Consider the following 6,035-nt stretch of genomic DNA (forward strand, 5'->3'; position numbering starts at 1 on the left):
AATTCAATTTTCATGAAATATTCATATTCAGTATTGGTCCTTATATTAATAACCACGTATCCACCCAGGCTCATGGTGGGGCAGGGCTCTGTCCTGGGATGCTTGAGTACAAGGTAATGTACACCCTGACCAGGTATCCAGTCTGTCAGAATTGTTTTCAATATTTGGTTCAAAAACATGAGTGACAACAAAAATCCAACTAGGATTCTTGCATATGATGAATGAAGTCTGTCTTTGACTGTATTGTCCAGCTGATCCATCAAACCCCCAGCAGGTGAACCTTATTCATGACATAACACGGCAACAATGTAAAAAATGAAACAGCAACAGTCTAAATGTAAAGTGCATTCTAAACTCCTCTTCAATAAATCATATGCAAAGAGTCATTCAGGACTGTAAAACGTGAACTACAGAACCCAGAGTCTTCATCATTAAATCTCTGGTTGCTTCATTTTTCTATCCTATATCAGATACTTTAAGGTTAGGTTAGGTAAACTTGCATTCTCATGGTGAGGCAAAGTGCTTTATGTGTGTGTGTGCGTGTCATGAACGGCTATAAAAGGCCTATAATTAAAGAACAAAGCGGGGTTTGAGTTCGAGTTGCGGCAGACTGTCACTACTTGTAAATGGAACGCAGCCTTCCTACGGCGGACAGCTAATAACAGGAATCGGACGCGGTCCACCCAAGTCCACAGCAACCACCATAGCAACCGCCTAGCATGACCTTAAAAACATATTCTGTCTTCATAACTATCAAACACGTGAAATGATTTGCAAAGTGTTTAAGTGTTACAGCTGCAGAGAGCTATGGCGGTATCTTTGGAAGCTGTTTCCATAGCTAATAATATACGATGTAACCATGGAGACAGTCAGTCACGTGAGCTAGCGGTGCATGTTTACTACAGTGAATAAGGTGACTGCGTGCACAGCGTCCACACGCTGCAGGGGGTAAAGACATTACTTCAATATTGTTTTATATTGATATATATTTGCCTTCTGTTGACCATCACCTCAGGTTCACCATTACAGTTTCAGCATACAGATGCACACTGTCTAAATATGAACACATTCAAAACTCATGTCTCAGAAATAAGCACAGCTGTTCATGTTTGTCATTAGAGTTTTATTTGTAAGAAAATTATGAACTTCATATTGTGCATCAAATAAAAGAACATTTCACAACTCTGAGTCAACAGAAACAGGTAACAGAAATGTCTCTAATGTAGACATGTACAGTGTAGTGTAAGCATTAAAAGATCATAAAGGAAACACTAACATTTATGTGAAACTAATTGTAATAAAAAAATGAACAGGTGGTTTATAGATGTAAAAGAAAGAATCTGAAAACAACACTTTTTTGGTCTAAGTGATCAAAGTAGAAAACAGAACTGATGTTCAAAAACAAACCGTAGCTGCACTAATATTACACATCTCCATTGTTGTGGTGAACAGACATGTTGCTTTTAAAACCACATGCAGTGTGTGACCGTGACTGTTCACTGAGACCATGAACGCCACTTCGCTGAAGCCTTCGCCTTCTTCTTCTTCTTCTTCTAAATTGGAAGCAGAAGGAGCACGAGCTGCTTTGATCTACTGAAAGGAAAAAGCAGAACATCTGAGCTGAAACCAGTCAGCTGAAATCATTAAGACAGGAACAATCATTCAATGCAGTGTCTCAGGTGGCTTAGCCTGTTACAACTGTTGATACAAGCTAAATACGGTTAGCACACAGTGTCAGGGAGCTCCAGTGTGGGAACTAGTGGCTTTAGGTTTGTAGTCATTTAACTTTCATCCATTCATTCATTTAATTCAGGAGGAAGAAATGTCAGGTTGATGCAGGCTGGCTACATGCATTTGGTCCCATGCTGTCTTTAACTAAATGACTTGGTTCATTTTATGGCTGGGCTGTATGTGGGGTTATATCATGTTATTTGGGCAGGAGTACCTGTCCTCTGTTAGACTTAGAAAGTTTCTCCATAAGTAGAGTTTCTAACTCTTCTAGCACATCTGTGGCTGACAGCTTTTTGGTGGCTCTTTTTACCCCACACTGGTTGTGAGTGTGTAAATAGCCCCACTAGTTCTTTTGGGTTGCAGTTAACTTGGGAGGAAGAGGTAGGTCTGCCATGACTAGATGAATAACAATGATCTGGGATACATAAATTTCATAATGCATGCATATATCTCTATAAACCTGGCCTGAGGGCTGCCATTTTTTACATTCACTTATTTCTTTGTTGAATCTAAATAATGAATGTGTTACAGTTAAACTGACACTGATCAGTGTAAATGGCTCATTGGGACACAGAAACCTTTAAATTAAACCCTATCACCTGATATCGAGTGTCAAACAATATCAAAGCTGTAAAAGCTGTTTACAGTCAGAATTTATAAAACTATGATTGTAAATGAATTCAAACAAGTGAGCTTTTCTCTTTGTGCTGAATATCAACACTGTGATTTCTTAGACTGTAAGCTTTACTTTAGCACAACCAGTTGTAGAAGCTGCCACTCCAAATGTCTTTTGATAACAAGAAAAAAATACCTTTTCAGTCCACGGCCTGAAGTTCTTCTCTGACATCTTCTGCCATCAGCTTTGTCTGCTGGTTTGAAGACAATAAACCACAAAAAGATGATTTAGTCACTTTGTCTGCGTCATGCAGCTCGAATGTGTCGTGTAACGATGTTGAATAGCCGTCGTTATCCCTCTGCTGTGTCAGTAGGATTGTACTGTGCAGCATCTCATTGATATGTGAGGAATGCTAATGTAACACGATAACAGACGTCTGGTCTTACATCATTAAAACATAAAGGACAGGAGATATTTAGATATTTTTATATTTATATTACATTTTATAGCTGACGGATATTACTAAATAGATAGAATTTACTAAATAGCTGGATGAACATGAAAAATATGTCTATAATAACAAATGACCATGAGAGCCAGTAGAATTAATTCAACTGGACACTCAAAAGACGTCCTTAAATGCTCTTTAAGTGGCAGAACAAACGAACAAACAGTTAATTGCTTACTTGAGATGAAATCTGCTCAGCTACTTTGAAAACAGCTTCTAAGTGGTTCCTCCTTTAACAGGATGACTGCTCAGGGGTAAGGCCATCATGCAGTCCAGCAACCTTTATGGTTCTGCTTTGATTCACCAGGAACTATTAGGGAAACCTTCCAGCGCCTCCTGTGAAAGACACAGGCATAAACACACAAACATTTATTAACATGTTCCACAGTCTTCCAGTTTGATTTTCTCATCCTGTGGACAACAACGTACATGGATGCAGGTTTATTGTTAACTTTTGTAAGGTTTATTTAGTGAACATATCCAGCTGCAGCTCCACTGTGATCCTGAACTGGATAAGCACTTAAGAAAATGTGTCAATAAATGGACATACATCAACTTACTATATTTATCCAAACAGACGGGACCAATAATGCTTCACTGAGTTAGAGACTTTAACAGTCTCTTCTATGTAAGAATGTCTCGTGCTGATATACCTGCAAACTTGACAACAAAGGTTTTTCAGACTGCATGTAGCTGTCCTCTATGTCAGCTCACACATTTACATTCATGTCACACTTATTTCTGCTTTCCCATTTTATAATTCTTACTTACATTTTGATTAGATACCTTGAGTTTGTAAATGATCAGATTACATAATTGGAATACAATGTATCCAATTCAGGGTTGCGGGAGGATGAAGCCTATCCCAGCTGATACAGGACAAAGACAGGCTGCCAGTTTATTGCAGGGCTAACACAATATGTGTAACAGAAAATCCACTTAAATGTTTGATATTTCTTATAATAATCATAATTATGACTATTATTTAAAGGTTTCTTTATAAATACATTTTGATTTTTTATAACCTCTAAAATATAAACCTGAGCTGTTTCAGATTCTGACCTCTGACCTCAGTGACCTGGCTGTGTCCTCACTGCAGCTCCCTCTTGGAAGTACGTCTGCTTCTTGTCTACCCCCAGTGTTGACCGCCTGCCCTTGATATCACGTACTGTACCTGAGGAACAAAAAAGGACAAACACTTGCCTTCATTTAAGAAGTACATTCATACAGAGGTAATCTATGGAAACACACTAGTTCAACCTTTGGGAGGAATCAGTTCCTGTGAAACATTTCTGTAAATGAACATCATGTGGAGAATGAATGAAATGAGTTCTTCAGGTGACTCAGCAGTCCCACACTGACAAATGAAATCTAGTTAAACTATTAAGCATATTTGCTCTTCTGAAATCTGTGTTAAACAACAACAAACATAAATTAGTAACAAAAATACAGCTGAGTAGAGGCTTTACAAGCCACCAGCAGCCACAATGCTAAATTTTAATCTTCAAATGTTTCTGAGCCGTCTTCAACCTGCTTTTAACACATTAAAGTCCCACAGTCAATGCAGCCTGACTCAATCCTAGATGTTCAGCACACAGAGACACAGAGGTGCCGTTTAAACTTTAGTGTTAACCTGAGTCACTGATCATTTGCAGTATTACAGAGTCTGGCAGTCTTTGCATGATGTCCACGTCACTGTACGTTTCTAGCTGACTCTCAGGTGTGACAGGTGTGCCAGCAGGAAAGAGTAATAATAACCTGCATCCTGAGGTTTGTCATGCAGGATTAAAGGAGCCAGGCTTTGTTCACACAGCTAGGATTGTATTTTACACTGACCCTGGGTCAGTATAAGTATCATACAGTTTAAACGAAGCACTGAAACTTGCACATATTTATTACAGATGCACTGAAGCTAATCGACATATTTGCTGTCAGTCTGTGGCTGCGATTAAACACTTTACTGGAAACTTTATTAACTAGTACCTTCATCAGTCATGACAGAAGCTAATATTTCTGTGCTAACATCGTTTAACCAGTAACAGCTTTCCTCCAATATAAGCTAACGTTTACACCGTAACTTTAAGCTAGCACCACAAAGACGGTAAAACACGTAATAATATCTACAAATGCATCTTAAAGCTGTTATATTAGCACTCGGTGTATTACTAAGATAACCACATTAACATTACTGACACTCGCTGACTTTTAATAGTCATTCTATAAATGCTGTCCGTTTAAATGGTCTTACCTGTACACACTGCATATCCACCGGATTCCAGCCAGAGTGGATTCTGGAGTCTTCCCACGCTCCTGTTAGTGATCCTCCATCTGGATGGATGAGAACAACCTTCTGAACAATCTAGCAGGAGATGGCCCATATCTATGGGACTGATTTGTGCTAATAACGCCCATTGTATGGACTGATAACAGCCGAAGCGGGTGAATAAAGTCACCCAGTAGCTAGCTGTGCCATTACCCAGCATACATCACTCCCTCCATAAATGCAATAAACGATAGAAAAGTATCGTTCTACCTGTTTTTCAGGTAGTTGTTTACATTATATAATTTATTGTGTTCCGTATACGTCACTACAATGTGATTTGGAAAATGTCTAAATATACCGACAACAGGCACTTCCGCAGCAATCTCTTCAATCGGAGGAGCCTTCACGTCAATTCCCGACGCGAGGGGGGTACCCTGCGCGTCCATAAGCGAAGCAGAGGGAGCCTGACCATGCGTCACACGTTTGACGAGTTGGGAGTGAGAACGTGTTGAATTAATAGTGAATTTAGACAAAATTAAACATCTGCTACTCTAACAGCCATCTTTCTATACACACACATCCCTCTTTACAATTTAGTCACAACAAAAAGTTACTTTGACGAGGTTTAAGCATTAAAAGCTCGCTGGTCAGTCATCTCCATGTGTTCTGTCCTTGGTCTTTCTCCCATTGCTCATCTTCTTAGCTTGGCCTGGATTTACTGAAGGGCTCCTAAATGTGGATTCCATTTATGTAAAATCATACTAACTCTTCACCACAATTACATATTTTAACTGTAGGCAACACTAACTAACTGTCAGAGAGCCTGACAGATGCTTACGGCACATCAGTTGACCAATCTAGTATTTGCCAAAGCTTCACAATGACATGTTTTTGTTCTTTTTGGTTTGTTTGTATAA

At 39.1% G+C, this 6,035-nt stretch overlaps 1 long non-coding RNA gene across 1 annotated transcript; it reads right to left on the reverse strand.

Annotated features, from left to right (window-relative positions):
* Positions 1–1,102: 1,102 nt before the first annotated feature.
* On the reverse strand, positions 1,103–4,594 carry LOC146375442 (uncharacterized). The gene is made up of 4 exons (XR_014802043.1): positions 3,918–4,594; positions 3,034–3,191; positions 2,543–2,600; positions 1,103–1,593 (listed from the first exon to the last, which is right to left on the reverse strand). It is a non-coding gene; the product is annotated as an uncharacterized LOC146375442 (long non-coding RNA).
* Positions 4,595–6,035: the final 1,441 nt, after the last annotated feature.

This window comes from Perissodus microlepis, chromosome 13 (genome assembly GCF_051167445.1).
Source record: "Perissodus microlepis isolate ML-2025 ecotype Zambia chromosome 13, ASM5116744v1, whole genome shotgun sequence".
Classification (NCBI taxonomy): domain Eukaryota; kingdom Metazoa; phylum Chordata; class Actinopteri; order Cichliformes; family Cichlidae; genus Perissodus; species Perissodus microlepis.